The sequence below is a fragment of the Paramormyrops kingsleyae genome, chromosome 4, assembly GCF_048594095.1.
Source record: "Paramormyrops kingsleyae isolate MSU_618 chromosome 4, PKINGS_0.4, whole genome shotgun sequence".
In the NCBI taxonomy this organism is placed as follows: domain Eukaryota; kingdom Metazoa; phylum Chordata; class Actinopteri; order Osteoglossiformes; family Mormyridae; genus Paramormyrops; species Paramormyrops kingsleyae.
Window position 1 is genome coordinate 3,104,202 of NC_132800.1, and position 23,509 is coordinate 3,127,710.

The 23,509-nt window shown below is 44.8% G+C and overlaps 1 protein-coding gene across 1 annotated transcript in view; it reads right to left on the reverse strand.

The window, feature by feature from the left end:
* Positions 1-9,404, reverse strand: part of LOC111838742 (cadherin-18-like) — a 154,718-nt gene extending 145,314 nt beyond the window's left edge. The window contains exon 1 of the mRNA XM_072710476.1: positions 8,849-9,404. The gene's annotated coding sequence lies outside the window, so the exon portion shown is untranslated. The remainder of the gene's footprint in view (positions 1-8,848) is intronic.
* Positions 9,405-23,509: the final 14,105 nt, after the last annotated feature.

Below are 23,509 nucleotides of genomic sequence, written 5' to 3' on the forward strand. Positions count from 1 at the left end.
GAGTGGTGATGGCGACGGGTCGTTTTGCTGGATTTGAATTACCGCAGGGTGTGATTAATGGCCAATTAACGACTGGGATGAAGATCCAGGAACTCTGCACTGCTACCCTCACCCCCAGCAGTCATGCAGCGTCTGACTAATGACAGATGAGTGTCTCACGCCTTAATTAATTACGATTCCAAATCCCAAGGATAATCACTTGGCCGTCTCCCCTTGTTCTCACCCACTGGACTGCAGAACAAGCATATCTGTAGCACTGTGGACTGTGCTGGACCCCCAACCAAATCTGTGAATTTGGTTCCTGTGGAATCCTTCAAATCCACGAGCAGTAGAACTGCATCTCTCACACCTTCACTGACCACACTGACTGAAGCCATTCACAAAAGTAAGAGGCTGAGGCGTTTCTGCCCCTGCTGGCGACATTGCATAATAACACAAGTATCATTTATACTTAAATAGGTTAACAAAGTGTCAAAAATTACCATAATCTTATTTATGAGGGTATTAAAGATAGGATGATGAATTTTTAATATATGTAACCTTTATATAATCCTTGCATTTTTATTATGCAATTATTTTCATTACAGCTACACTAGCGTTCAGCTTCACTGGCAATATAGATTGCTACCAAAAAAATAAAAGCAAAGAACTTAAACTGTAACGTATACATATTTAGTGTTTGTAATGACATGGCTGTAAGACATAGATGTTTCACAGACATGGTCGTCTTTCACAGACATGAATGTTTTTCACACACACAGCCATCTTTCACATAGACAATGACCAGTCATTGGCTTTATTGCTCACACTGTTTTCATAAGCACTTTCTCCCACCCCACTGAAAGGCAAGCTTTAAGTAATCGTGATGGATTACATGCATGTGCACCAAAAATGAGCATGCAGGAATGTGATTAACTACTTTTAACAGACATGGTCGCTTCCTGGAGCTGGTAAATACCAGAGCACTGATATGAGATCTAATAGGAAAAGGGTTCACCCTGCCTTATCCAGCGATGAAGTGGATAAAACGGAAGGAGCTCTGTGACTTAGACCCTGTATTGTCCCTCTGTTGCTCAGGTACAGACGCTGTTGAGGCTCAGGACCATGGCTACTTCTCTGGAGTTTTGTTCTATATACTAAGAGCAGATTTCATTATACTTGAGCCATTACAAGACTCTCTGCTCAGCAGAGACAGGGTGCAATTAACTCGTTCAGCTATCATCCTGCACCTTTCTAAGCCATCCAGGAAATGTATAAAAAAAGTCCCCTGATGGTAAGCCCACTGGTGCCCCCCCAAGGATGTTTTCCAAATTATAAATTGTCAGTGTTCAACAGGACACAAGAGCGGAAGGGTGTGCTTGTAAGCACTGTGGAGGATTGTGACTGCGCCGTCAAGTGTCTGAGAGCATGACGGCCTTTTACTCAACAACCCCCCCCCCCCGCCCCCCTCACCTAGGGCCTGGCTCTCTACCGAAAGGCAGACACACTTTTCAAAAATATTGATATCGGCTCATTTTGCTTGAGATAATTAGAGAGGTTTCGTATTACAATAGTTACCCCACATATTAAAAAATAATAAATAATTGTTGGGAAATATGTCAACAAAAGCCCAATGCTTGCTTCACTGACATAACTTTGAAGACGAAACAGACTGAAGCACGTTCTGTTGAGTGGGAGGTGAATCACGGTGCGCAGAATAATTGCAATTTCTCGCCAGGACTGGCTTGGAGCCTCGCCCCGTGATTACAGCTCACACGCAGCAGGGGCTGTAATTGGCCACAGTTGGAGATGAATGGCAGTGCTAACGTGCTAATGTGCTAACTCCGGAGGCTGAAAGCCGTGAAACACTAGCAGATTAATTGGGCAGACTTAGTAAAATGTAGGTAGATGGTGCCAATTGTTATTATGCACAGAAACTACCTGTAGCCTGGAAATGGGTTGGAAAAACTGTAAATGGCTACTGTATATGGGATTTTACACATGCGAAAGACTCAAATTGCCTTCATGATGATAGATGACGTAGCCTATAAGAGTCACATGGATGAATGTCTATATTTGTATGGCTGGAGGAAAGTGTATATAAAGATTGAGGTCAAACAACAGTTTGGTTTTAACTTGAAGAACCACTCAGTTTTCTGTAGAGTATTACCCAATAAATCTGGGCTGAAGATAGTAGTGATGATAGGTCTCTGGGGGAGAAAAGGAAGGAAGAAAATTCCAGAAGGATCCCTTTCTTATAAATCTGAGCCAGGATCTTAAAAACCAACCTGCACTGGTGAAATGAGTTGCTCAGCAAGATGTGAAAAAAAACTGTGAGTTTCTCGATTGAGGGAGAAACCAACATGGGAACTAACCTTCTTTGGCTGTGTCCATCCCAGGTGCCAAAGGCAGTTTAAGGGCCCATCTTGTTCCTGTTTCCCACTAATAGACTCTGTCCTCTGTGGAAAATATCAAAGTTGAATGTTCTGCCATGTCCACCGCTTTGGGGGAAGTGACCACGGGTGACAAATCTAACAAAACGCTATGTTGGTGCCGGATTTTCAGTGGTGAAAATCGATGTAATTCACTGTCTGAAATGGGACACAAACTATAGGGTCTGCCAGCACTCTTCTTCTTTTCTGCAAACCCCGAGACACCCGAGCCTCTGATCCTGCCGCATCAGTGACATTCAGTGAAGCCCACGGACCTGCAGATGGCAGCATTCGTATCTGATGAAGCTCACAGGTAAATGAGTAAGAACTGCATGCAGGGGCCGGAACTCATCCAAAAGAGTGATACTGTGAAATTGATTTAAGAAATGTCAGTGGACATCTCAATGCTGGATGGTTTTTGATGAAAGGCTGATGTGCAAAAGAAAAGAATAAGCCCAAACTAAATGCCTACCCCCAACTGGAGTCAGACTATACATTTGCCATAAATTTATAGTTATGAAAATTATCATTTTTTTAATTGACAATGGTAAAATCACATAACACACAGCAACAACAAACCCTGCAGCTCCCTGCGGAAACTGCTGGTCATTTATCACATTTGATGGATTTAATGTCTTTAGTGGTATTTCTCAGTCTCTACTTCTTATGGAAAATATATAATATTTATACAGAATAGATAGAGCTTTGCAGGTAGACAGTCGGCCACAGAGTCACAGCGTATGACCCCACCCTTATGTAACTGGCCAACAGACTCTCCTACATCATTTCCTGTTACGAAGGGGAGATTTGTATGGGGGTATTAGCTATACCTGTCTCCCCTCCTTCCTCTCCTTCCTGGCCTCTCTGGACAGGAAAAGAAAAGGTAGCATGATGGAGAATCCACCCCCAGGTTTAAGTGATAAGAGGAGAACCGCTGGCCCATAAAACTACTTCCCTGAGTTTGTAATCATGGCCATTAATCACAGTGGCACTGGGTTTGGCCTGTAGGTCACGGCTGGCAACTAAACCCTGCCGTTGGCTAAGGCTCCACGTTCACGCTCTAAACAGCCCCCCTTTATATATGCGTACGTGGTTGTCTGGGACTGGAGACCCTAACAGGGACAGGTGTCCTGCGGTGCAGCACACCGCTCTGTTTCATAGCGTCATGTAGCAAAGAATGCTGTGGCACAGTGTGCCGTAGCATAACGTGGAGTAGCATAGTGCACAATAGCATAGTGTGACAGAGCATCGAGTAGCGTAGCATAGTGCGATGTAGCATAGTGTGGCTTAGCATAGTGCAACGTAGCATAGCACGACATAGCATGATGCGGTCACACAATGCCGTCTTCTTCCTGACCAGGCAATTGGCTACGGCAGATGACAGACTGTAACAAAAATCCTCTGGATAACTGTTGTGACGTTACGCCCATGTGATTTAAGGCTTCATGGGTGCGTACTACTCTAAACATGCATGAAACGCATGTGGAACTGACCAGAATTCCTATGCTGAAATTCATCTAAAATAAACTGTGAGGTAAACCCATCTGTGATTTACAGCACGTTAATCCCACCTCCCGTGTTTTGCAACAACCCCTTTCTCCCTCATTCACACCAAACAAAATACACCATGATAAGAGGAACCTATATAAAGCCTCCAATCACCTTCTCTAGTTTCCAAACTGCCTAATCTGATTACGATGACCTAACAACTATAAATTATGCTCAGACTACTAAACCTGTGTAACACATTTAGTTCTTTGTATGTATAAATATACATAGGTACATTTAAAATCCTGCATTTAATAAGCTTGGGTATATACAGATATTTTTATTGCTACTGCTCAGAACTGACCTTATTCACAGGTGCAACAGATGATATCCTCTCGGGACTCAAACCCACAACCTCCACGTCATAAGTCTATGCCATTAACCACCACCCACACCGTGCTGGCCAGTTTAATTCATTAGACACAACAACGGCCATGGAGTTATAGTTAAACAGCTTTTTCATAGGCGAGTCTGTTTTTTCTGTCTATATAAGCGGAGGGGGTGTGGTCAGTGGCTGGTGGTGTTGCCTGGGGTTTCTGTATATATGTGTGTGTGAGGGGGGGTTTCCTCCAGGTGCTCTGGTTTCCTCTGCATCCCCCCAGCATGTGACCGTGCGTGGGGGGATGAGCATGTGTGTGCCGGCTGATGCACTTGGGGGGGGGGGTCCATGCTCATTGCTAGAATACAGCAGCCAATTTGTAAGGTTGCCTATGTTTCTATGCTTCTTTTGTTGCTGCCGTATGGTTTTTGGTTTCGGTGTTGGATTGTATGTGTTGTAAAGCGTCCTTGAATGTGCTACATAAACAACAACAATAATAATGATCAGATTCAGTGCCGTACACAGACGTTTTCAGGGACATGTGTTCAAGCAGGGGGCATGAACCACTGATTAATTCCCCCTTTATATTTTTTCACTTTTTATGATCGTGGATTTTTGTAAAACTTACCTTCATTTGGATGATGAAATGCCCCCCCCCCCCACCACCAGCTCTGATTATTATTATTATTATTATTATTATTATTATTATTAGTCCTTGTACCCTGCCCTTCCTGGGGTAGGCTCCAGGGACACTGTAGCCATGGATGACTGATTGGAAGAGAGATGGATGGATGGGTATCTTGAGCTGTGCTTTACTGGAAAATCTCCTCCTCGAGACACATACCATGCATTGCGCTGACACACTCGTCAATGTTCTTCTCAGCGGTGATTCTAACCCATCCTTTAGTTAATTGATACTTAATTTTCAAACGTGTACAGAAATACACTGTATGGCCTTATTACTACGCTGGCCTTTTCACCTTGGGTTTCAGACGCAGGTTTTATAAAGATATAGCAGAGTAGTTAACAACTTTGACTCGTTACATATTTGTTTAATTCTGTAGTTCTGCTACTCTTTATTCTGGCTACGGGACCCTAGCCAATCCCCCCTCCCAGCCCGCCCCACCCACCCCTCTTGAACGTCTGAGGCGACTGTCTGGCGGGACGGGACCTCTCTGCTCCGCTGAGTGCTTTTCGAGATGAGATCCAGGGAAGCAGATGGAGAAGCTGCTCGAGAGCGAAAAGCTCAAATTGGGCATAACCAAAAAGTGATGGCAGAACGTACGGAAGAACACTGGCATGGAGATGAAGTTTGCCTGCACATCGCTTTGAAAACCGACCTGCACTTTCCAAAATATTAGCAAGACTTGCCCCCATCTGCTGCAGCTTCACAGTCAAAACCGTGTCTAAACTTACCATGTTTCCTTTTTTCTTGTAACGATAAAATCTATTTAACATTGCACTCATCTGCTTATACAATTAAATTCTTTCCCAACCAATCAGGCGGTTAACTGTATTTCTTCTGTCTGTGTCTTAATGTCCATGTCTTAATACGTCAGGTGTATGTATCTCAATATTTATATTCTATTTCTTATTTTTCATCTGCGCTGTAACTAATGAGAATGACATTTCACTTCAGTGTGTGACCGATGCGTCACATATCTGAAGCAGACAATGACGATATTTTAACCTGACTTTGATTTGACTTTGAACATTCTCACTCTATCTAGATTCACTGCCATTTGAACACAATCTACACACCCACAGAAGGTCCACCATCACATGATTTAAACCTACATTCACAAGTATATTCAGAATGTCATTTCACCCGGTATTTATCATGGGTGTGCAGGGCTACGGGACAAGAAACATTATCTAAGAGCTTTTCAACTCCTTAGGCTTAATTACATTGCAGTTTATCTGCACATTTTAAATTGGCATATTCAAGAAGAATGACTTTTAAAGTTGATACCTTTAAGAGCTATAAATGTTGAGTCACCCTGTCGATTCTGATGCATTATGCATGAAATCAGGTATGAAAATCATTCCTCTCTCACATAGCTGGAATTCCAAAGTGGAAACAATTAATAATTCACCGTGATAACGCCTGATTTCCGTCTCGGAACAGTGGGAAGCGTCTGACAAAGGTTCTCATGCTCCGAGAAGAGGCCAAGAGATGCTCGACATGACGACGGGAATCACAGGGGATGAGTATGGAATATCTAACTATTCTCATGTAAATCTTTTATAGCGTTTCCGACAATACCGACTGGCTGTTTAAAATTCAGCCAGGAAACCAGCGTCAACCAAGCCTTGTTATGTGTGTCCCGAGGAGTTGACAACGTAAACTGAAATGAGCAGCTACCTTCTGAACATGACAGACACACAAGCTTAGACAACAAAAGACCGAACGACACCTGCTGACAACCACTGATTTGAGGCCAATTTCAGATGTAGTGCACCTGCTTGGTGGTTGACGGTTTGTTCTGTCAGAGACATAAATGTACGAAGAGGTTGAATAATTACATAAAACAAGTAATTCATTACCATAACAAACCCCTCCTGACCTTCGTAATGTCTTTCAAGCTAACGGAACTTTCCAAGCATTTATATCCTGCCTCTTTTACACATTCAGCCCATTTCCTGTACTCTACCTTGCCTTAATCTATTTTATTCATTCTTAAACTCAAGGGGCCCATAGATTTAATCTCACTGAAGGTGTCTTTCACTGTGGTTTGCAAAGTTCAGGTCTCTTTTCTGCTGTCTTAAATTGCACTCGCTTAACACCTCTATTGTGACGTCACGGCTGCATGCAAACTTCCTGTTAGTAAAGAGCCCATCACCAGCCAGTGCTGCGGTGAAACGCTGAAGTGAACTTTGCATCTATAATCAGCGACTAAATTGGCAGCAGGAATGAAGCCCGAATCACTGTGGCCAACAAAAAAGCAGGACGAGGACAACAGATAGAATGCCAGCTGTATGTATGACATTAATGGCAAAGGAATAAGTGAGCCAGTGAATGGGGATGGAATAACAGCGCCCCCTCTGAATGCTGCTGGTAATGCACTCTCGGAGATACAACATCGACTCCTGTCTCAGAAAGAGCCCCCTCAGGCAGGCTGCTCTAGAACCCCACCCCCCCCCCCCCGACACATACACACAAACCCCCTTTTTTTTCGGGGGGGTGGGGGTGGGGGGATGGTGATGGAGAAGGAGACCATGGATGGTCCAACAAAGAATAAACTGCTTTGTGAAATGCCTGAAATTAGCACTGCATTCTCCCCCTGTGTTCCGGTGCCACAGACGCTTGTGAACGCTTTAACACCATCCTGTACCTTAATCTAGCTGCATGCCACCCCCCATTCATCATACATGCTCACAGCAGTCCAACCATCACACAACCACACAACCTCAGCACAGAGACAAATATAGGTACAGCCGTCGGCTAGATTAACGTCTGATCATTACCTAGAACCAGCAATGCCGCAAATCCTCGGGGATAATAAGGATCTCCTGTACACACCGGCCTCTCTTAACAAAGTCTGACATAGTCATATCAACGAACTTGCTGTTTTATAGTTTGGGTTCCCAGTTCAACAGGATGGTACATTCCGGAAAGCAGCCGTCTCGCAACCCGCACTCTGGTCTCTGACAGCATACACACATGCTGGGATTCACTGGCCTGACCCTGCTCATACCCCCCCAGGGGCCAAGTGGAGGCTGTGTGGCTCAGCACATCTGGCCCCCTTTCCAAAAAACAGTAACTGCCTATACTCCTCCCAAGACACTCCCTCCCCCCCGATGTAATAGTCCCAAATCCGACTCTGTTGCGCTGGGAGGATTCTCTGAGGCTGCTTTAGAAGTTCCCTCATGGAAGGGGGTCGACACGGAATGTCTGGGCGGGGGAGAGATCTGCAAGGGCTATCAGGACACCGCAGTGCCGCCTGTCATGCCTGAACGGAGGTAATGATTGGGGCAGACACACCCGGGACCCCACACCTGGCATCTCTAACACCTTAACACACCTGCACATTCTTACACACGTGTTGCATGTGTGCGGACACATTCAGGAGACATCTGGCCACACAGGAATGCATGCTGAGATGGATTTTGCATATTGCGCACACACACACACACACACACACACACACACACTGTACATCCTACAAAAACACTTGCATGCACACAGCCTATAAAGCTGGAATGGGGGATCGTAACAGGCTACGCACACCTCCCATTTCGCAGAGACTTTCCCTCACGCACACACACAGACACATGCGGGCGCTCCCGCTGAGTTTGCCCGCCAGCACGGATCCAGTCTCGCTGGTACCGTGTACACAGCCCTGCACGCAGGGCACAGCTAGCAACCACACAACCACCCCCTCCCGACTCTGCTGTATGCCTGCTGTCTGTCCCTGACCTCCCCCCCCCCCCAACAGATTCCTGTTTTATGTTTGTTTCTTTCACTTTCTCTCCATCGGCATCTCGATCAAGCGCCTCCGTGTGATGAGATGAGCAGACCACAGAGAGACAGGGAAAAACGAGTGCAGCAGCCAGCACTGCTCCTTACCCCTTCCCGTGGGAGTGGAACCCAGGTGCTCCGGCTGATCCGAGCCTCACTGCTGACCCCCAGGTGAAACAGAGAGTGAGAGCGTGGGAATTGGGATCCCAAGGCTCAACCGGAGAATGGGTGTGCGGGGGCTGGAGGAAATCCCGAGATCCCAGCACTCCGGAATGTTGCTGGGGATGCGTATGGCGTCCTTGTGGAGCTTGGCAGCGGGAGAGCAGGCAGTGGGGGTGCAGGGGTTCTTCGCTGATGAGGAGTAGACCAGCGAGGGGCTCACACTCGCTTGTGCTCCTGCATCAAGCGCTCCTCTGCAGCTTTGCCAGTTCGCTTTTCCCTCTCTCTCTCACCCCACTCTCTCTCTCTCTCTCCCTCCCTCTCTCTACCAAGCGTGCTGCGCTCTCGCTCAGCCTGTGTATAATCAGTCTTGCCCCTATGAGAGCCAGCAACCCTCCGGGCTGCGGATTCCCCCCGCCGACACCCTCTTGGCGCCCTACACAGGAGAGGCACCGGAGCAGAGAGGTTCACCCCGCAGGCTGACCCAGATCTCTTCCTCAGGATCATCTGCTTCAGTGACTGGGGTGAACCTAGACCCAGAATGATGTAGGTTCAAGTTGCTCACCCTTGAAAAAAGCATGGAGACCAGACTCTCAGTAAACAAATCTGCTGAGCAGATGATTTCCTCTTTCCATATTTCATTCTGGTGCTGTTCAGCAGTTTATGGATTCCAGAATGGACCCGCCCTCTCTGGGCCTGGGAAGTGGGTGGGGCTACGAACATCACATCGAGGAAGCGCACAGCCGTTTTGAAGAGAGTGGGAGGTGTTCAGGTTCGGTTCTGCATCTCGCCACAAACCCATCTTGCACTAGGGAAGCTCCCAGTAGGGGACATTTCACAGCCCGCTGCCAAGGCATGTGTTTGACCCCCCCAGTTTGGAAACTGCAAACAGTGACATTGGTGGAGAAGGGATGGAACTGTGGCTGGCTGGAGCAGAATGACAAAGCGCTGTGATTTCTAATCCCAAAAGCACCCCCCCCCCCCCCCACCTCGTGTGCTGTGTTACCCTTCCCTTAATGGCACACAACTCTAAATAAGAAATTTGCCATGTGAGAGAAAACAAATCAATAATAATAATAATAATAATAATGCCAGGAGAGTCAGGGGACATGGAATACATCTCTTCCATTTAGGATTAATCAGTGACAAACAGTGACTTTCATCTCATTGGCCATGAAAGGTACAGCACCTCTCCCACCAAAGCCCCCAGCTGCCCCCACCCCCTGCCCCCCCCATCTGATCAAAGGCTGCGTGACACCAGATTGTGAGCGGAGTGGCGTGGTGGTGTATGACAGATAACAGCCAGTTGGCCCTAATGCCGCTCCGGATTCGGAGCAGGCAACACAGATAAGGAGTACCAGACTTAAATGGATTTACTCACGTTCATTCGATATGTTCTGATGCATTCCAGTATTCATGTATACGGCTCGCTTACAAGCTTCAAACTCTTTATATGTGGCAGCCGGGGCAGGGGTGCAGTGCAGGAATGCTTGCTTGAACCCAGAAGAACGAATCCCATGATGTTTTAGATGAGGTGGAGTTAATGCCTCATTAGAGCGTTGTACGTTTGGGAGCGAGTGCAGAGGCAGGTACAGTATTGTAAACAACCGATGCTGTTTCCTGCTCCCTGGTGTGGGGAAGTTCCACATAATCCTAGACAGCTCTATTTTGCACCCGAGCATCATGAATATTGCACAATAAATGCCTGTGAAAGCAAGATGCCATCCCCCCACCGTCATCCACCCCAGTCTACTGTAAATCCTGTAAACATTGTGAAATCCATGTCAGGGAAGTGAACAAAAACAGACGAGTCGTTTTTCTGTGGTTGAAATCCCGCAAAAGGGCTGCAAAATGAGTGTGAGGAAAGTTTAAAAAAAAAAAAAAAAGACAAAACAACCTTGAAAAATGAAAAACATCGGAAAACTGATTCCATGTCAGCCAAACATAAAGTCAGGCAAAAGCAATTCATTCCACCAAAACAACTCTGCAGTTTAATAGCCAAAGCCAATTCAGCAGCCCCAAGTGCATTTGACTAAATGCGTGCTCTAATTTGACCTGTAACTTGGGTCTCCAGAAATCTGTCATTATCTGTAATTATTCAGCATCAGGTTCCCAGCTAAACATTGTTTTTTTTTTCTCTTTGTCTGCTGCTTGAGGGAATATGTCGCAGCCGCCTGCTGTGAATTCACCTCCCAGCTTTGAGAAAAACATCACAAATACAGACGTCCATGCTGTGGCAGCCAGCGTTTTAAAACAACCATTCACTCAGGGAATGACATAACTGGTGTGCGTTCAGGGTAAAAGGGTTAAAATGAGCTGTAATTTCTTGTAATTTCTTGAGTGCAGATGTGTTCTTTTCCAACAGTTATTTTTTATTATTAAAAAAAAACTTTTGGTAATACTTAAAGTACTCATGTATAATGCGTTATAGATACACAATAATGCATTCATGAAGTACTGCAAACACGGCTATAACTATTTATAAAAAGGCATGATGCTTTATAGGCATGTTTATTATGAATTATGAATGCTCTATGAAGATCTCATCTATAATGCATTATAATGGCTTATACTGATCATTATAATACATTCTGGAGGTATCTACAGTGCGTTATGGATGAGAGCTTCACTGAGCATTCATAATGCATAATAAACATGGCTATACTGTGTGGTGCCTTTTATAGTTATAGCCATGTTTATAATGCTTTATAGATGCATTTTTGTGCATTATGAAGGCATCTGTAATGCATTATGATGATTGCTTTAAATAAAGTGTTACCAAAACTTTCTTGTCATAACAGCACAGATCCACATAAAATAAGTCCACATTTGCTCTGTTATGACATGAAATCATGCATATTTTAAGCTTTATACTTTGAATATATATCCCTAATTGTAGTAGTTTTGTTGATCCCTGATTGTGCCAAATTTCTGGTAAGTTCCTGGTTGACATTGGAGTCGACCTTGGACACGCTTCATGCTCCGATGATTTCCAGACTCTCGCTCGTCACCGTTATGATTTGCGGCTACAGCAATTTCATTTTTACAGCGTCCCCCACCTTTTCGTGATCTCGACCTAATCCAAAAACATACTGACATCCATCTGAATGTGAACCTTGGCCTCAACCTGGCCCTCTCCCAGAAAGCTCCCCAGAGAGGGGACATCATTTTGGGGCAGTCAGCGCCTCTCAGCGCCAGTCTGCTTATGATCTGATGCCCCTACACTCTACCCACTCCTCCACGTCTTTGAGCCGGTCCGCTGAACTAGGCTTCAGCCGGTCCATTAAGCTGCCCACATGCTCCATCGGGCTGAGATCGGGGGGCTCGTTTCCCGCTTTTCGGCACACCAACATGGTTCCTGTCTTTCGCTCGGGGACCCTCTGAGATCCGATTACACAGCCAGCTCTCAACTGACGTCATTGACCCGTCTCACAAACCCTTAAGTAAGTCAAATTATACGCAAGTAGGATTGACCCCTTCGTGCCATTCAGGAAATCTAATAGCTAAAAACATATAAGCCAGAAATATACTAGCAAAACTAAAGAACACATTAGTTTTGTGAAAGTCAAGAGCTGCCTGTATGCAATCACACTGAATCTGTACAGTCATGTATGAATATCATCGTATTTAAAGTCAGTAGATCTTTTACATAAATAAAATATTGATGTTTAGGTGTTCAGGGATATGTCTGACAGCTTGCTTTGTGTTATATCGCCTTACCTGGCCAAATAAATGTATTTATTAATGGATAATTCTGGTATCGAGATGTTTTACATAACCAGTCCAGACTTTGCAAATGAACTCATAGCATTAATTGGATAATGACTAGTTAACGGGCTGTGGAAGTTGGCAACGGTGCCAGAGGTGATAATTCCATCCTGTTAATGAAGATGGAGAGACCCACGTGGTCACTCATGGCAGGGGGGGGTTCTTGTATGGTGTAAGCTGGCTCCGTTTACCGCCGACAGCAACCACGGCCAAGCACCACATTTTTCAGTCTTGTCACCGCATCGATGTTTCCGTCACCCAGATCCCATCCCTGGGGTAATGTTGGAATGCCGTGCTATGCTGGAGAGCATCCCCTGGTCACCCCTCTGCGTCCACTGATGGGACAGCTCAAGCAGATGGCTGCCCCCCCGCTGCTGACAGACTGAAGAATCCACTGCCACAAATCAAGTGCGCCCTTTTTTTATAATGAAGTAAACAATGATTAAATATTAGCTGCCGAGCAACATCAAAGGAAATTTGTGAGTAACGTCTGGCTCGCTTCAGTAGCTTTGCCTGCCGATTATCGCTTCCAGTTAAGTATTATTTTAATAATCAGATTAGAAGAAAGGAAAAAAAAAGATGTTTTCCTTTTTGATGAAGTTGTTTTTCTAGGTTTCTAAGCGAGACAAACTGTATTTACTCGTCTTTTTCACCAGTTGAGCCCAGCCTTACCTGAGGCTCCATAAACCCGCCAGCCTTCTCCTGGCCTCCCCCACAGTGACAGGCGTTTCACTCCACTGTGATCTATAAACAGCTTGGGGAGGAGGTGATAGCTCCCTGCCACCGAGGAGTCCCACTCCTCGGCACCCAGACCTCCCACTTGAATCCGTCACCTCGCCGAATCCTCCAACGCTGTGACTCTGTGGGCCTGGGGAGCCTGCAGACAGCTTTCGTCACGCCCCTGGCGGCTCCAGGTTTGAGGACATCCAGTTACTCAGGGCCCCTGAGGGAAGACGATGGTGGAAAGGCCCCAAGTCTGACAGCGTGGCCATTTTAAGTGGGGTAGACTTCGGAGGTCAGTCGTGTAAGCCAGTGATCAGTAACGTGAGTCACTGGCATAAGTCAGTGATGCAGGCCAGTCATGTAGGCCAGTAACGTGAGTCACTGGCATAAGTCAGTGATGCAGGCCAGTGATATAGGCCAGTAACGTGAGTCACTGGCATAAGTCAATGATTCAGGCCAGTGATATAGGCCAGTAACGTGAGTCACTGGCATAAGTCAGTGATGCAGGCCAGTCATGTAGGCCAGTAACGTGAGTCACTGGCATATGTCAATGATTCAGGCCAGTGATATAGGCCAGTAACGTCAGTCACTGGCATAAGACAACGATGCAGGCCAGTGACGTAGGTCAGTAGCTGTCGGGCCACTGCAAATCTGACAGGAATCTCACCCTTGTGCTTTCCATTACAGGTATTAAAATTACATTTAAATTCTTCATTTTGCTACATGGTTGCTTTTATTTTTCACGTCTTAACCCTGAGGCTAAAAGCGGGGAGGGGAGCGGACGTCGTCAACCAGAGATAACTGCACGTTAATTTACAATTTACAGTTTAAAATATAACCTTAAAAAATGCTCTGTAATCAATCGGTCAGTCAGTCTGTCATATCCATGAGTCTATCCTCTAACTCCTTATGAAGTATTGCTGAAGTAAAGCATATTGTTTTTTTAATGGTGATTTGTGTTTAATAAGTCTATAAGAGACCATCACTTAGACAAAAGACTCAAAGGGTGTGAAGTTGCAATAGACGCATTTGGTTCAGCTGCCAGAGAACACGGACAGCAGAGGGTTAACCAGCGTTCGTGGGGACTCTGCCCTCATATGGGGTGGCTGAGATTTGAGTGTTCCCCTGCACTGTGGATGGACAGCAGACGGTTAACCAGCCTTCGTGGGGACTCTGCCCTCATATGGGGTGGCTGAGATTTGAGTGTTCCCCTGCACTGTGGATGGACAGCAGACGGTTAACTAGCCTTCGTGGGGACTCTGCCCTCATATGGGGTGGCTGAGACTTGAGTGTTCCCCTGCACTGTGGATGGACAGCAGAGGGTTAACCAGCCTTCGTGGGGACTCTGCCCTCATATGGGGTGGCTGAGATTTGAGTGTTCCCCTGCACTGTGGATGGAGAGCAGAGGTTCCTGTCCTGGTCTGGCTTCTGTTAGTTCCTCGCCACTTGACATTTCATCCGTGTTTCTTTGTGGTCGGTAATCGCATTATTCCTTCAGAAATAGCTTTCGATCTCTGGCCCTGATTTGTCTTACGGATGTTTGCCACGGAACATTTTCACACAGATTTTTATTTTCACGCATGAAACCTGAATGATTTTTTTTCTGCTTTGTTACATCAAATAAAAATTGGTGGTGCAATAGGCAATATCAATTAACATGATTTACTGCAAGGATTCATTGTGAAATGAAAAAGCTTATTTGCATATTCATGCTTTACACCTAGTTAGACTCATTCTGCACTTTTCTAAATGCTTACATAAGATATGTAATTTGAACAAACAAATTATAAACCAACTTGAGTTACACAAATAAAACAAACAAACGAAACTGTGATTGTTTTTTTGGTAGTTTTCAGGGTAAAATTAAGACAGATGGATAGTATTGCATCCTCTGGGTGAAAAGTAATGGAATTGGACTTCTCCTTGGTGGTAATTAAACTGTCCATCTGGAGAGGATGCTGTGAGGCCCTCGGATATATCGCCTACATCTGTATCCCCATATCCAGATAATATTAACTATTAAATACTAAATATTACATCAATAAATTACATCAGCTTTACAACAAAATTAAGCTGTGTTTAGTTGAGCTGACATTTCATTTCCATCGTGACATTAGCCTGAGCAGACAAATGTCATCATCATGCCCGTCATAACGTTAGCCTGAGCAGAAGAAAGCCATCTTCATATCTGCCATGATGTTAGCCTAAGAAGACAAAAGCCACCTTCACATCTGTCATGACGTTAGCCTGAGCAGATGAAAGCAATCTTCACAACTGTCATGATGTTAGCCTAAGAAGACAAAAGCCACCTTCACATCTGTCATGACCTTAGCCTGAGAAGACAAAAGCCATCTTCATGTCTATCATGACATTATTCTGAGCAGATGAAAGCAATCTTCACAACTGTCATGACGTTAGCCTAAGAAGACAGAAGCCATCTTCACATCTGTCATGACATTATTCTGAGAAGACGAAAGCCATCTTCATGTCTGTCATGACATTAACCTGAGAAGACGAAAGCCATCTTCATGTCTGTCATGACATTAGCCTGAGAAGACGAAAGCCATCTTCATGTCTGTCATGACATTAGTCTGAGCAGATGAAAGCAGTCTTCACAACTGTCATGACGTTAGCCTAAGACAGAAGCCACCTTCACATCTGTCATGACATTATTCTGAGAAGACGAAAGCCATCTTTATGTCTGTCATGACGTTAGCCTAAATAGAAAAAAAGGCATCTACGCAGCTGTCATGATATTAGCCTGAGCAGATGAAAGCCATCTTCACATCTGTCATGTCAAGATGATAGCAGATGTATAATTGAAGCTCATGATCAGCAATTAGCAGCAGTGCTGCTGTTATCTTCATATGGTATTATAATAATATAATAAATCTTAAAATGTTTTAATCACGCTGATTTTACATCAAGGACAAATCATGGTCTGGATTCAAGCACATTCAGGCAAACACCGTATCTTGAAAATGGATCTTCTCTTGTCACCGATGATGCTGACATCATTCCACAGCATGGCTGAGTAATCTTGTCATCCATGGGTGTCGATTAGATTGATTCCACCCGGCAATCTTTGCATCATTGTTACTGACAGCGGCAGGTTAAAAGATGGAGTTGATGAGGCAGAGAGCTAGTTAATGCTTAACCCCTGAGTCACCATGATTCTTCCAGCATTAATATGGAAAACTGGGACTTTTTGTTTTTCGTTGCATTGTTTTTCGTGTTTATCTGAGCTGCCCCCCATGCTGTGTAATCAGAGATCAGCTCGATGGAGCTACTCTCACATCCGTCTCTGTCTCTTTCCTGAGGCTTGATGTCATGGACCCTGACAACAGCGCCATTGTGGTCATGCCCATTCCAATTTTCTGTTTACTCAACGCCATCAACGATCATCGGCTGGAATTATATCACATTTCAAGCCGAGAAACAAAGGATTCTCACAAGAGGATTAGCATTTTTTAAGTTTGGTTGTTTACCTGATGATTTTCATGCAAAGCAGCTTACGGATTTAGCCATTTATAAAGATGGATTTTTTTTGTTTTGTTCGCCAAATCCAGGTTAAGCACCTTGCTCATAGGCACTCCAGCAAGGTGCTCCTACGATAAGAGCCATAGACCTTGCCATGTTCCTTTCTGGAACATTCCAAGGCCGTTTAAGGTCCTTGTTACACCTACTCAAGCCTGGGGACCGGAAAATGACAGGTCCATGATTTACGCCCCTTAAATACTGAAGAACAACATCTCCTGAAGTGTGCAGACATGTTAATTATACAGTAATCATGGCTCCAGTTAGCAAGTGCTTGGGCGGATCAAGAACCTGGCTGCAATTGGCTGCGATTGGCCAGCTGTGGTGGAGTGATAGGTCATGTGACCAGGCAGAGAGAGGCTAACAGTGCATCAGGATCAAGATTTAGTGGGAACCATCCGTCTGTCACACTCCATGCAGCTGGGCTGAGCCAAACCGCCTGCGTTCTGGTGCACCTTCAGCAGGCTGATGACCTCCATTAAATGGCTTGGATGCTTCTTAAGACTGTGAGGAATTATTAACCCACAAATGAAGTGTGTGCAGAATATGAATACTATCTCTATCCCAATGTACGCAGACACACACACACACACACACGCACACACACACACACATCAGGACCGCTCATTCAATTCTATGAGTTTTTGCATTTTTAGTTTTTTCATTGCAGTCACAGATTTTTATTAAATTGAATTGAGTTTTCAATTATTAAATTGACTCTCCATTCATTTCTATGGGGAAAACTCTAATTCCAACATGACAACCTTAATCCCTAACCTTAACCATAAGTAAGCAAACAAAATACAAGACTTTTGGCATTTTTAGTTCTTTGATTGCATGAACATATCTTTGTAGGGACCTGAAAAATGGTCCTCACAAAGTCAAAATGACTATTTTTTATTACATTGTGGGGAACATTTGGTCTCCACAATGTAATGTAAACATAATCCACAGACACACACACACACACACACACGCACGCACACACACAAAACCAGGAGCCAGCTTTGGCCTGCCGATTCACATCTCTCTCACCTTTCCTGCAAGGAACTCACCAGGATTAAGGCTATTGTGAAGCTTGACCGATACAGTGAACTAGAACAGAGCACCAGTAACTCGCAGGAGACGAAGCGGCAGCCAGAACGACCCGAAGTCCGCAGTCTGTCAAGCTGAATGGCCGAATAATGAATGGCGTGTCCCAATAAGGTGCTTGGGACGAAGGCTAGCCTTCACAAAGTAGCAGTGTGAGCATGTGGAACAGTAGGAGGCAGCAGGCTGGGAAGTACCGTTCTCTGCGAAAAGCTTAAGAAAACTGGGGAACTTGCTGCAGACTCACACGGGGTGTGTAACATCTTTGGGTGATATTTAAATGTAGAACAAAAAATGGCTTCAGCCGGTAACTGTACCAGACATGCATATAAGCAGTGCAAACTGGCCTGGGACCCCCCATGTAAATTTCTCTGGTCTAATGCTCTGTAGTTAACCCACACCACCACATAGTCCTTGATTCTGGGGTTTGTTTATTGTGTGCATAGACACACCTACCTCTCTCTATTCACAAAAGTTTGAGAGACAAGTTGAGGTCACTTGGGACTGAGACGTTCAGTGTCATTTCTGGGACTGAGTCACGTCACGTGACTCACTAAGCAGGCCGAGTGTGGCCCGATTACCCATCAGTCTCACTGTTCTGACCGGGCATCCTGCAGCAACTGGCAGCCCATTACTAGCCCACGTTAACTGTTATGCAGTGCAGTACATCACTCCTGACTAGGGTGACCACCGAATCCATGTCAGGAGGGACACTATGAGCTACATAAGGGTTTGTAAACTACCATTTCATACATTTCATACATTTCAATTAAAAGGACCAGGATTTCACTTAAGCACTGGGTTCTTGCCGTATGCTGATTGGTCAGTCTCCTATAATCATGCATATGTGTCAGTAATGTTAATGCGAAACAGCTGGATGAGTCTTTCAATCTAGGAACTAACCAAACATTTTAGCAGAGCACAGAACCCTTTCAGCTTTAAAGTAGTTCGTAAAAGCTGAAGTAGCTCATAGTGTCCCCCCTGATATGGAATAGGTGGTCACCCTACTCCTGACCAAAATATCAAAAAAAAAAAATAGCATGAAAATTCTGAGAAGATATTGTTCATGTCTTGAACAGAGACGAATGAAAGCATACCCAAGTCAGGGCTCGACTGGCACTGAAAATCGGGCATTAACTTTTGTCCAAAGAAGCCCACCACACAAACTTACCCATGATACATTCTGCCGATTGTGGCTGGGCACGATAAATTATGCTGGCCTACGAAGTCATTGACCCACCAGGGAAAATTGCCAGTATGCCAGATAGCCAGTCCAGGCCTGATCCCACTGAGGGTATTTAGAAAAGTACAGCTCATTTAAAAGACAGTGCATCTGGTGGCATGTAAAGAGGGGTTTGAACTCCGAGATGCTGACAGCAAAGCTCACATCCCAGGAGAAGAATCTCAGCTGTACCCATGAGCCAGCTGCTGCAGCCTGAATTAATTAAATCAAAAATTAGCTCTACAAATTGGTAATAAAAAAAAACCCTCATAAATAAATAAATGAATGCTACGTTAAGGTCTTCTGGGATTTAGCATCCCCTAATTGAATAAGAACTTTCAAAATGTTTAGACACAAGATGTAGTGTAAACATTACTTCAGAAAAAGTTGCAGAATGGATGCATCCCAGTAAGGCTCCTGTATGTTATGGAAAATGGTACCGGTGACCTGGACATCTTTATGAGTGACTTTATGGGGAAGGTTTTTCTTTTCTTTTTTAAATTTTGGGATAGTAATGGAGAAAAAGCAAAAACAGGGGGCAAAAGAATGAAGATACCCAGAGGGCCAAAACCCCGCATGGGGTGAGGTATCCTGCCTCTACGCTTTTGTCCTCATAAATACTTTAAAATGTTTATAATTCCAAGCATTCATTCTCGCCCTGTGAATTAGGCTAAGCTAAGTGTTTTGCCACACAGTGTATAAACATCTTAAATATTCATGAAGCATGTAAGTTAGGGACCATGACACAGAGATACTAATTTTATCTGTACTAGCATGTTCATTTAAGGAGTTAAAGAAATAGGCTCTGCATTTTCATCTAAAAAATAAGAAGCAATTCTCCATCAGTATCTTTTTCGCACGTATCTGTGGAGGCACCCTGGTCTTTCCGCTGTGTTACCATTGTGATTTGAGATAAATCAACGGCATCTGCTTTGATTTGAGATAAATCAGTGTTGAATCTGGTATATAAGGGCTTTTTTTGTTCACGTCAAACGTGAGTGTGGTATCACCAAGGGAAGCCGGCTGCTCACCAGGACTAACCTGCAAACGCTTTTTCACACCACCGATTCCTCCCAAATGGCCACTCATTAACAATCAATGAGCACCAGGTCTTTTAGTCATATTAGTTTGTGTCTGTGATACCATGGCTGGGTCCCCATTACTTATATGTATTTGTATCCAAAGTGATAAACAATTCAGAAAGACTGGTCAGACAATCCCTAGAGCAACTGGGGGTTTAGGGCCCTTGCTCAGGGGCCCAACGGTGACATCACTGCGCTGACCCTGGGATTTGATCCGGCAACCTTCTGATCACAGACACAGTGTCATAAAAAGCATAACCACATACGGCCCCCTTGTATAAAGGGCCGTGGGAATCTGTCCCAAGTCCAGACCCATCTGGCGTGTCATGGGCGAGACCTTGATGATGAGACATCCCACTGAGATGCCGTTGAGGCTGATAGCATTGAGAATGAACGTAAATTCAGAGAGCGTGACAGAGGGGCATGATGATATAGGCTTTGAGTTCTGGCCTTTGCTGTAGGGTGGGCAGTAATCATATAACGGCAAGTTCTTTTACGGCTGCCATTTACAGCTTAGATGATCTAATTTACTGGCCTGTAGTTAAACATCGATCCTGACACGGACTTTCTTGGTTTCCTCTGACCCCAGATACAGACGTCAGCTGAATGAGATCATGATTCACTGTATTAAGATAATAAAAAGAAGAATTTGTAAAAGCAATTCATCAATGACCTCATCAATGACCCAAAGACTATAGCTGGAAGCTCGATCGGTCATGATGATCCGCTCGCTCCAAGTCTCACGCTCTCCCTCTTATTCTCTTTACAATCTCCATCTCCTTCTCAGAGCAGGAAGGGGAGATATTTGATTGGACATCCTCAGCTAAAACGTCACATCCCACCGGAGTATTAAAAAATACTCTGAGCTGTTCACAGTAACCTACATACTCACCAGACGGCATGGAAAAGATGGCCACTACTGTCACACACAATGTCCTCAAATCCTACAACATCACAGAAGAAAGCCTCATATGACTCATTCGCAGACGATCACCTTAATCCATTTAACCAGAATGTTCCGCAAGGCACGGATGATGTGTTTGCTTAATGGACGCCATTCTTAAGAGCGCTGCAGGTCTCTCTGTAGGATTTGGACTCACATTTTTGTTGATTTACGAATCCAGTTCCCAAACTATTGCATCACTGGTAGCTGCCATATACTAACATTCTGAGTTTCCCTAAGCAACGCTGTAACTTCTCTGACTTTACTAAATGATATGCAAATATGTCCTACATCCTTTGAAAAGGCGCTTTGGTCCAAACTGAGTTACAGAAGCAGCCACCAGCACAAGAAGTCCCAGTGGAGGCCTGCATTCAGTATTAACTGGCCGGCATCCCAGGGAATCCCAGTCTGAAAAAGCACCGGTACGTGTCTTTAACGGCAATGCTGCCCCCCGCTGCCATCTGTGTCGACTGTGGGCTCACATCTGCTCCCCGCACCATGGCCGTATTGCTGTTAACTGAAACGGATGGTTTGGGGTTGGATTGAGTGAGTGAGGAGGAACTGTCTGATTGGCCAGATGGTGCCTTGGTCACATGATCGCTGAAGTGCCTGGGTCTGATGTGTGTGGACATCATGTCTAATTAAGCTCAGCTGGAAGAGTAGTATCACTGCCAAGAGCTGGACATGACACAGAAAAGGTATGTAGGTCTCTGAATAACCATTGGGGGAGGGGTGGGGCGGGGTCTATGAATGGGAGGAAAATCACGTGACCAGACACTCTGATTAATTCCACCTATGTATAAACTGGGGTTTTCTGCTTTAATACGCCACATGCTAACTAGGAATTACCATGTCCAGGACACCCCAGGGGGGGCGAAGCCCTGTCTGTTTGGATTTAATTTCATTTGAATTTGCCTGCTGTTCATCCCATCATTACCCAAACCTGTAACATTTGGAAAAGATGCGGCCCTCAAAATCATAGGCGAGTCTAGACCCTATTCTTTGTCTCAGCCTCCCTACATGTTTTATGCCAACTGACAGCCGAGCAGGTCCATCTGGTTGCGGGTCCAGGTACATGAAGAACTGATGTAGCGTTATCCATGTAAACCTGGAAACCCAGTTAGCCAAGAAGCTCTGCTAACATGCCAAGCTGTGGAATGAAACTGCAAAAAAAAATGTTTAATTCGAGCCAGTTAATTCTGAATGCAGGCCTCCACTGGGACTTCTTGTGTTGGTGGCTGAGAAACTTTGCATTCCGGGAAAATCGCTCCCATCTTCCCCAGTGATTTAGGCTGTCCATTTAATGCAGATTGAAGACTTCAGCCTCTACCAGCTGCTCAAGCCAAAGTGAGCACATGGTTGGCAGATCAGCAGGTCCAGTTGGGTGACCTCGTCACATCTGTAGTGTCCTGGTACAATCCAGGAACCAGTGGGGCCAGGTAGTGTCAAATAATGGTCATTATTATTCAAACCCCGTCCCAGTAGAGTGTGACAGACCCTCTCTCTCTTTTTCCGCTTGACAAGTGATTGATTTACAAGGAGTGTGTTATATTCACAGTGCGCCTGCCTCATTTACGGTCACAGAACAGTGTCCGGGGATCAAAAATATCAACAAAGCATTCGGTGACCAGAATAGGAGGACATTAGGCACAGTTGCTGCATGCATTGCTGTAATGATTATTGTTTTTGTTGTTGTGGGCAGATTTAATTTCACAGCTTGTTAGTTAGCAAACCCCCCCCCCCACCACCACCACTCTCTTACTTTTGTGTTTTACAGACATAACTGTCAGGGACACGAAACAGCAAATTGGTTTTTCATTCCTTTTGATACTTGTGTGACATTTTTTCATTAATTCCAGTGACCCCTGAAACAACATGAGCGAGAAAAGTAATTTTTCAGCATTTTTGATTCATATTTCCCTCCACTAATCTGCAGGCAAATGTCCAAAAAATATATCCATTAAAAAAAAGACAGAAATAGAGAGTTACAGCTTTCGTGAAACACTCGAGCAATCTCCTGTGAGCGGTCACATATTATGGGATTAGCAGAGAATTCCCATACTGCTTCCACGCTAACTCTAACTCCACCATAGAGAGCAAGGTACTGAAAAACAGGATGTAACGTACTCAAGCATGCCAAAAGGAGCCTGTGTTTCCAGCTTGGCTAGCCAGCCGTGACGGACAGCTGTTCATGCAGGTGTTCAAGTACAGGACCATAAACGTACACCCCCAAAAACATGCCAATT